At 31.5% G+C, this 10,636-nt stretch overlaps 1 non-coding gene across 1 annotated transcript; it reads right to left on the bottom strand.

Annotated features, from left to right (window-relative positions):
* Positions 1-5,477: 5,477 nt before the first annotated feature.
* Positions 5,478-5,557, bottom strand: TRNAL-UAG (transfer RNA leucine (anticodon UAG)). Its single transcript has one exon. It is a non-coding gene; the product is annotated as a tRNA-Leu (tRNA).
* Positions 5,558-10,636: the final 5,079 nt, after the last annotated feature.

Raw genomic sequence — 10,636 nt, 5'->3', positions numbered from 1 at the left:
ATATCTTTTTCATAGATATTTAGAATGAATATGTTCCCTATGGTAACTGGGTTCATGAGTTATGGTCAACAAACAATACGTGCTACAAGGTACATAGGTCAAAGTTTCATAACTACCTTATCCCACACAAATCGTTTACCTATAACGATTCACTACCCTTATGAAAAATCAATTACACCAGAGCGTTTCCGAGGGCGAATCCACTTTGAATTTGATAAATGTATTGCTTGTGAAGTATGTGTTCGCGTATGTCCGATAGATTTACCCGTTGTGGATTGGAGATTTGAAAAGGATATTAAAAGAAAACAATTGCTTAATTATAGTATTGATTTCGGAGTTTGTATATTTTGTGGCAATTGTGTTGAGTACTGTCCAACAAGCTGTTTATCAATGACTGAAGAATATGAACTTTCTACCTATGATCGTCATGAATTGAATTACAATCAAATTGCTTTAAGTCGGTTACCAATCTCCATAATGGGAGATTACACAATTCAAACAATTAGGAATTCGTCTGAAAGTAAAATAAACAAAGAAAAATCTTCGAATTCAAGAACGATTACTGATTACTAAACTTTGATTTTGTCTTTCTGTTATAAAAATCTAATAATTCTTTATTAAACTTTAAAATTAAACTATAAAGAAAAACGAAAAACTACTGCTTATTGGAAATTATTTCTTATTTTAAATCAGACTAGATTTTCGTGATATAATATAATTTATAACTATAAGTTATATACACAAAAAAATACCCTAATCCTTTTTTCCTTCCTTGAATCCTTTAGTTTTAGTCAGTTCATGAAAAATTTTATACTATTAATTTCTTTTTATCCATAATGGATTTACCTGGACCAATACATGAGATTCTTATGCTATTTGGGGGATTTGTTCTTCTACTAGGGGGTCTAGGAGTAGTATTACTTACCAACCCCATTTATTCTGCCTTTTCGCTGGGATTAGTTCTTGTTTGTATATCCTTATTCTATTTTTTATTAAATTCCTACTTTGTAGCTGTCGCACAACTTCTTATTTATGTGGGAGCCATAAATGTCTTGATCATATTCGCTGTAATGTTCGTAAATGGCTCAGAATGGTCTAAAGATAAGAATTATTGGACTATTGGAGATGGGTTCACTTCACTCGTTTGTATAACTATTGTTTTTTCACTAATGACTACTATCCCAGATACGTCGTGGTATGGAATTCTTTGGACTACAAGATCAAACCAAATAGTAGAACAGGGTCTCATAAATAATGTTCAACAAATTGGAATTCATTTAGCAACCGATTTTTATCTTCCGTTTGAACTCATTTCCATAATTCTTCTAGTTTCTTTAATAGGTGCAATTACTATGGCTCGGCAATAAGAAAACTTAGAAAAAGTACAAATTATAAGAATTGCAAATCTAAAATAAATAACTAAAGAATCACAATTTTGATTTAGTAAAATCCATCTACTGCCAACAAATACCTCCTTTTTTTTTTTTTTTTTTTTCTTTTGTTGTGTAATTGTTCTATTGTAATTAATTGAATCGGTTCAATTCTTGCCCTCATATTGAAATGAATCGAGATTGATAAGGAGTTAGTTAATGATGTTTGAGCATGTACTTTTTTTGAGTGTCTATTTATTTTCGATTGGTATCTATGGATTGATCACAAGCCGAAACATGGTTAGAGCTCTAATATGTCTTGAACTTATACTGAATTCAATTAATCTAAATCTCGTAACATTTTCTGATCTATTTGATAGTCGCCAATTAAAAGGAGATATTTTCGCAATTTTTGTTATAGCCCTTGCAGCTGCTGAAGCCGCTATTGGACTATCCATTCTTTCTTCCATCCATCGTAATAGGAAATCCACTCGTATCAATCAATCTAATTTATTGAATAATTAGACTTTTGAATAATTAGACATAGAATCCTCTAAACAAAGGCGCACATATTAAAATAAATAGAAATCAATACTATTTTCTTAGTATTATTTGAGAATATCCATTTTTTTTAGTAGATTATTGCATAGTATTCTTTTTCACTTAAATGAATTTTTGTATTTGTAATTCATTGATATTGCAATTTGAATATTGCAATAATTTATATTGAAAAGACGATAGCCAATTTATTGGCTAATTCGAATTCGTCTGTACAATTCGTAAAATTCTTTCTTATTTCTTATTTATTGTTGAAATCCAAAATTAAAGTCTCTTGGCTCTCTTCACGCTTTCTCACAAACAGATTAAAAAATAGATTTTTTTTTTTGAAGTTTGGATAAACCATTGCTTCGTCTGGTGTCTACAATACATATGACTCATTATAGTACTAATTTCATTTTTACCAGATCGAAAAATTTTATGTTGAAAAGAAAAATTTATAGATCCAATGTCACATTCCGTAAAAATTTACGATACATGTATAGGATGCACTCAATGTGTACGAGCTTGTCCAACAGATGTATTAGAAATGATACCCTGGGATGGATGTAAAGCCAAGCAAATTGCTTCCGCGCCGAGAACCGAAGATTGTGTGGGTTGTAAGAGATGTGAATCTGCCTGCCCGACAGATTTTTTAAGTGTCCGCGTTTATTTAGGGCCTGAAACAACACGTAGCATGGCTCTATCTTATTGATACGTTACAAAAAACTTCACTCGAATCGTCTGATTCCTCTTTACCGAAGAAGCCTGTGCTCGAAATAATCGAGCACGGGCTTTTCTGGTCAAAACGTATCTTGTCTTTATCACTTTATCATGAGTTATTTTCCTTGGTTAACAATACTTGTTGTTTTGCCGATATTTGCAGGTTCATTAATTTTCTTTTTACCTCATAAGGGAAACAAAGTCGTTAGGTGGTATACTATATCTATTTGTTTATTAGAATTCCTTCTAATGACTTATGCGTTCTGTTATCATTTCCAACTGGAGGATCCCTTAATCCAATTAAAGGAGGATTATAAATGGATAGATGTCTTCGATTTCCACTGGAGATTGGGAATCGATGGACTTTCATTAGGATCTATTTTATTGACAGGATTTATCACTACTTTAGCTACTTTAGCAGCTTGGCCAATTACACGGAATTCGCGATTATTCTATTTCCTGATGCTCGCAATGTATAGTGGTCAAATAGGATTATTTTCTTCGCGAGACCTTTTACTTTTTTTTATCATGTGGGAGTTAGAATTAATTCCTGTTTACTTACTTTTATCCATGTGGGGGGGGAAGAGGCGTCTATATTCAGCTACAAAGTTTATTTTGTATACTGCAGGCGGTTCCATTTTTTTCTTAATCGGAGTTCTGGGTATGGGCTTATATGGTTCCAACGAACCAGGATTAGATTTGGAAAGATTAATTAATCAATCATACCCTGCAACCTTGGAAATACTTTTATATTTTGGCTTCCTTATTGCTTATGCTGTCAAATTGCCGATTATACCCCTACATACGTGGTTACCAGATACCCATGGGGAAGCACATTATAGTACATGTATGCTTTTAGCGGGAATATTATTAAAGATGGGAGCATATGGATTGATTCGGATCAACATGGAATTGTTACCTCATGCTCATTATCTATTTTCGCCCTGGTTAGTAATAATAGGAGCGATCCAAATAATCTATGCAGCTTCAACTTCTCTTGGTCAACGAAATTTCAAAAAAAGAATAGCTTATTCCTCTGTATCTCACATGGGTTTCATAATTATAGGAATTGGTTCCATAACCAACATTGGACTCAATGGAGCTATTTTACAAATATTATCCCATGGATTTATTGGTGCTACACTTTTTTTCTTGGCAGGAACCGCTTCTGATAGAATGCGTCTTGTTTATCTCGAAGAACTGGGGGGAATATCTATCCCAATGCCTAAAATTTTTACCATGTTTAGTAGCTTTTCAATGGCTTCTCTTGCCTTACCAGGAATGAGTGGTTTTGTCGCAGAATTAGTAGTATTTTTTGGACTAATTACTAGTCCAAAATTTCTGTTAATGCCAAAAACACTAATTACTTTTGTAATGGCAATTGGAATGATATTAACTCCTATTTATTTATTATCTATGTTACGCCAGATGTTCTATGGATACAAGCTATTTAATGTTCCAAACGCAAATTTTGTGGATTCTGGACCACGAGAACTCTTTATTTTAATCTGTATCTTTTTACCAGTAATAGGAATTGGTATTTATCCAGATTTTGTTCTCTCCCTATCCGTTGACAGGGTAGAGGCTCTCTTATCCAATTATTATCCTAAATAGGTTTGCTTTTTTTTACTCGTCTGCTCTATTAATGCAGAAATAAGTAAAAAAGTATATAATGCAGAAATAAGTAAAAAAGTATAATTAGATCTATCTCGAATTTTTGAGAACCCTTTGATAAGGCGTTCAAGGGGTTCTCAAATAAAACATAAAAGTAAAAACCTTCATTTCATGAAGGTTTTATTTTATGTAATCATTTAGGTGTTAATGTAAACGAACCATAACTATGTAAGCCTATTCCTAATAGATTTATACCAAAATAACAAATCCAAATTATAAGAAATCCTATCAAAGCTATAAGTGCAGAATTCGTACCCTTCCAATTTGGATTTGTTCTACTATGTAAATAAATTGCGAATATGGTCCAAGTAATAAATGCCCAAGTTTCCTTAGGATCCCAATTCCAATAGGATCCCCAGGCCTCATTAGCCCATACTGCTCCACAAAGAATACCTACGGTTAAAAGGGTAAATCCTAGGCTAATGACACGATAACTCCAAGAATCCAAACGCTCCGTTAATTGATATTTGTAATAATTTGGAAATGAAGGGACAGAGGTTCTTTTTAAAGCACTTCTTTTTGCATAAAAATATTTAATATCACTAAAGAAAAATGTTTTATTTAAAACATTTTTTTTCTTTTTAGAAAAGAAATGGAAATTATTTCGAAATCTAATGATTAGAATAGCGGCAGATAATAAGGATCCGCACAAAAGAGTTGCATAGCTTAATAACATCATACTGACATGCATCATTAACCACTGAGATTGTAGAGCAGGTACTAGTATCGTGGATTGATGCATTTCAGTTAAAAGACCCGATGTGGCAAAGCCTTGCGTTAAAATAGTACTTGGCGTAGTTATTGTGCTTAAATCATTTTTAGAGTTCTGTATTTTAGGAATGGTATGAAGAATATACAGGGCCCATGAAAGGAAGATCAATGACTCATATAAATTACTTAATGGAAAATGTCCCGAGGAAGCCCAACGAGAAACTAAGAATCCTGTTATAGAGAAAAAAGTAACTATCATTCCTTTTTCTGACGAATCGCGTAATCCTCCAAGTTCACGAACTAATAAGGTTATAAAATGAATCGTAATCACAATTGAAATCGTTGAGAAAGAGATATGAGTTAGTATATGTTCTAAAGTTGCAAATAGCATAAGGGGAAGGTCCCATTACAAAATTGTAAATTTCGAATTGATTTCTAATCTATTGTATTCTTTTTCAAGAATGCCGCCACTCGGATTCGAACCGAGATGCTTGAGCACTGCTTCCTAAGAGCAGCGTGTCTACCAATTTCACCATGGCGGCTAACTTCAAATAATAGGTAACTTAAAAGAATAATAGCTATTATCTTGGGAATCGTCGATATTGGGAAAGTCCATAAAATTTAGGAACATTAGAGTTTTCATTAAAATAGACTTCGTTTGGTAGTATCGTTTCCATTTTTTTTTTTTACAATAAACTCTTGCTTTGCCCAATAGAAACACAAACACTGCTTGAAAGAGTTGGAACTTCTTTTTTCTAACTTGCAATTATAGAACTAATTTTTTCTAATTAATTTCCCCTTTACATTTTGAAAATTCTTTCAATACAATGAAAAAAATCCAAAAGGGTTTCTATTTAATGATGAAATTAAAATAAAATGGATAAATAGAAAAGGCTTTTTGGATTTTTTAAAAATTTCTAGAATGAAAGTCTTTATGCTCTTATTAATAAGATTTACTAACCTTATGATTTTGGAGAAGATAGGTGGAAGTTGTAAGTCCTATTGTAAGAATACTCCACTTTTCATAATTTTCCTAATAGAATATGAGGATTCTATTAGGAAAATTATGAAAAGTTCATTGATAGGAAAAGAATACTTAGCACACAGTATACCAAACAAAACTTTTTTTTTCTTGTATATATAAGATAAGAGGGGTTTTTTGTTCTAAGAATATTGTACCGAGTAATTCGACACATAAAAGTACATTCAAAGAAGAATCCAAATTATTAAATAATTGGAATTCTTTTTTGATAAGTCAATTCATATTATTCCAAAATCTTATTATTTGTTTGTTGCCCAGAAAAACCCTTTGGTTTTGGATGCTCATTACCGCTCGAAAATGATCTTGATTTTACTAAAGAATAAGATTGTACTATGGAAAAATAAGTCTTTTTCTTCCAAATATTTTTACGAATACGCTTTTTTGACATTGAAGTACGTTTTTTTGGAACTGCCATTCAAAAAGGAAATTACTTTTTTCTAGTTGTATGTGAAAGACATCTATTGCTGCAAATCAATCCTTCTTTCTTCTTTTTATTAGTATTTATACTTAGATACTGAAAGATACTTAAATTTTGAATTATTTTTTACTTCATTTTGTCTAATGCGGATAAGACAACAAGAATTTTTTAACATTTTTTCTTTATATATTTTATACTTTTTTTTTAATAATATAGAATATATAGAAGGGTTTCTCATTTAAATCTATTTATATCTATTTATATATCAAGTATACTCCATATATAGATATATGGTATGGAAGCCTATCCCCCATATAAGATAAGACGGGGGGATAAAAAGAAGGGAAAATGAAAATAGTTAATTAAGTTCAGAATGGTATTCCATAAAGGAAAGGAATTCCAATCAAAACAAAAAATACTGAGTCTCTTAAACAAGACATTCTAAAACTTAGGTAATTTATAGTCATTAGAATTTTAGTTCTATATGAAGTAAGGACTATTCGATAATTTCTTATAAACATAGGTTTTCATTGGAATTCACTCAATCAGTTAATTATGGAACAAGAGAGCTGTTTCATCTTTGTTTTAAAGAAATATAAAAATGAATTATGAATAGAAAGTAAAATGATTCCACTTTTTTTTTTTTATTTTTATAAATATCTTTATTTAGTTAATAAAATAACTTCGTTACCTAGTTATTTTATTAACTTTTTTAATTTAACCAACTAAACCCATTCTTAATTTTTAATTATTTCAATGAGATAAATTTTGGAAAAATTAAGAATTTCAGTATTTTTTCTTATTCTTTTTATTTATTCTTTCAGAAAGAGATAAGAATTGGTTTGGTGAATCGGAAACAATTTTATAGAAAAATTGAAGTAAAAATTGAAGTAAAAATTGCAATTTCTTTTCTTATGGAACATACATATCAATATGCATGGGTAATCCCTCTTCTCCCACTTCCAGTTATTATGTCAATGGGATTTGGCCTTATTCTTATTCCGACAGCAACAAAAAATCTTCGTCGCATATGGGCTTTTCCTAGTGTTTTACTCTTAAGTATAGCTATGGTATTCTCAGTTCAACTGTCTATTCAACAAATAAATGGAAGTTCGATCTATCAATATCTATGGTCTTGGACCGTCAATAATGATTTTTCTTTAGAATTTGGATACTTGATTGACCCACTTACTTCTATTATGTTAATACTAATTACTACTGTAGGAATCCTGGTTCTTATTTATAGTGATGGTTATATGTCTCACGATGAAGGATATTTGAGATTTTTTGTTTATATAAGTTTTTTCAATACTTCCATGTTGGGATTGGTTACTAGCTCCAATTTGATACAAATTTATTTTTTTTGGGAACTCGTGGGAATGTGTTCTTATTTATTGATAGGCTTTTGGTTTACACGACCAATCGCAGCGAGTGCTTGTCAAAAAGCTTTTGTAACTAATCGTGTAGGGGATTTTGGTCTATTATTAGGAATTTTAGGTTTTTTTTGGATAACAGGTAGTTTAGAGTTTAGGGATTTGTTCAAAATAGCTAATAACTGGATTCCTAATAATGGAATTAACTCTTTACTTACTACTTTGTGTGCTTTTTTATTATTCCTTGGTGCAGTTGCGAAATCCGCACAATTCCCTCTTCACGTATGGTTACCCGATGCTATGGAAGGGCCCACTCCTATTTCGGCTCTTATACACGCAGCAACTATGGTTGCTGCGGGAATTTTTCTTCTAGCTCGACTTCTTCCTCTTTTCATATCTTTACCTTTGATAATGAGTTTTATTTCTTTAGTAGGTACAATAACACTATTCTTAGGAGCTACTTTAGCTCTTGCTCAGAGAGATATTAAAAGAAGCTTAGCCTATTCTACAATGTCTCAATTGGGTTATATGATGTTAGCTCTAGGTATAGGTTCTTATCAAGCTGCTTTATTCCATTTGATCACTCATGCTTATTCAAAAGCTTTATTGTTCTTGGGATCCGGATCCGTTATTCATTCAATGGAACCTCTTGTTGGATATTCACCAGATAAAAGTCAAAATATGGTTCTTATGGGCGGTTTAAGAAAATACATTCCAATCACAAGAACTACTTTTTTATGGGGTACACTTTCTCTTTGTGGTATTCCACCTCTTGCTTGCTTCTGGTCCAAAGATGAAATCCTTAGTAATAGTTGGTTGTATTCGCCCTTTTTTGGAATAATAGCCTCCTTTACTGCAGGATTAACTGCCTTTTATATGTTTCGGATATATTTACTTACATTTGATGGGTATTTGCGTGTTCATTTTCAAAATTACAGTAGCACTAAAGAGAGTTCCTTGTATTCAATATCCTTATGGGGAAAAAGGATACCCAAAGGAGTGAATAGGGATTTCGTTTTATCAACAACGAAGAGTGGAGTTTCTTTTTTTTCACAAAATATACCAAAAATTCAAGGTAATACAAGAAATAGGATAGGATCCTTTACTACGTCTTTTGGGGCTAAAAAAACTTTTGCCTATCCGCATGAAACGGGAAATACTATGTTATTTCCTCTTCTTATATTACTACTTTTCACTTTGTTCATTGGATTCATAGGAATCTCTTTTGATAATGGAGGAATTGGTAATGGAATAGCAGAGTTAACCATATTATCAAAGTGGTTAACTCCCTCAATAAACTTTACCCAGGAAAGTTCTAATTCTTTTGTAAATTCATATGAATTTATTACTAATGCAATTTCTTCTGTAAGTCTAGCTATCTTTGGTTTATTCATAGCATATATCTTCTATGGATCCGCTTATTCTTTTTTTCAGAATTTGGATTTAATAAACTCTTTTTACAAAGGAAATCCTAAAAAAGAATTTTTAGATCAAGTAAAAAAAAATATATACAGTTGGTCATATAATCGTGGTTATATAGATATTTTCTATACTAGGGTCTTTACCCTCGGTATAAGAGGGTTAACCGAACTCACGGAGTTTTTTGATAAGGGTGTTATTGATGGAATTACCAATGGAGTGGGTCTTGCTAGTTTTTGTATAGGAGAGGAAATTAAATATGTAGGGGGAGGTCGAATCTCGTCTTATTTATTCTTTTTTTTATGTTATGTATCTGTGTTTTTATTCTTTTTTCTTTCTTAAGTTAAGGAATTTACAACAAGTCTCTTGCAAAAATAACTATCCTATCCCCTTTCTACAATCTCTCTATATCCTTGTTACATAAGGTAAGTATTGTATAATAGTTCGGTTTTCCGCGATTTTTTCCATTCCTCTGTGTAAATACCCTAATATGGGTTCACAATCAATAACATCCTCACCATCGAGAGTAACGATCAGTCGAAGAACACCATGCATTGATGGGTGTTGAGGGCCCATATTGACTATCATGAGATCTTTTCTTGTAAGCGGTAGACTCATATCCTTTCTTCCTTAATTCATTATTCCATGAAAATGGATTATTCCATGAATTCCTCAAAGCGAGGCTCATCAAAATGAAAAATCTAAGACTACTATAAGACTACTAAAAAAATAATAAAACAAGAAAAAAATTTGAACGATTAAATTACTGCTCCCGAATATTCAACTGACCGATTAATTTCTTATAACGTACTCTATTTTTCTTTGCCAAATAAGCCAGCAAACGTCGACGTTTTCCCAAAAGTCTTCGTAGACCTCTTTCCGATGAAAAATCTTTTTTGTGTAATTCCAAATGTGAAGCAAGTCTCCGTATCTTATTGGTGAAACTGAATACTTGAAATTCAACAGAACCCCTGTTTTCTTCTTTTTCTTCTTTAACCATAAATCCAAAAATTTTTCTACCTCCTTTCTTTTTCATGTATTTTTCTGATCAGGAAAAATACAAAATTATGTCAGTTATTTTGAAGTTATTCTAATCTCGTACACACACAAATTTGCAATTATTCATCTACTACTGGAATTTGGATTTATTTTATCGATGCAAATTGGATTTGGATAGAAGGGTACATTCTTTCTAATATTTTAGATAGAAGAAATGTTTCTTCTATCTAAAATATTAGAAAGAATTTTGCTGATTTATTTATTGCTATATGCAATTTATGGAATTGATACACCATTTAATTGATATCATTTAGCAAAATGAAACACAGCATATGCATCCATCTTTTGGCTCGAGAATTTCACGGGATAG

This window comes from Triticum urartu, unplaced genomic scaffold (genome assembly GCF_056163025.1).
Source record: "Triticum urartu cultivar PI428250 unplaced genomic scaffold, HENAU_Tu73 scaffold1460, whole genome shotgun sequence".
NCBI classification, from domain to species: Eukaryota; Viridiplantae; Streptophyta; class Magnoliopsida; order Poales; family Poaceae; genus Triticum; species Triticum urartu.
The sequence above is the reverse complement of the archived record's forward strand: the minus strand, read 5'-3'. Positions and strand labels throughout refer to the sequence as shown.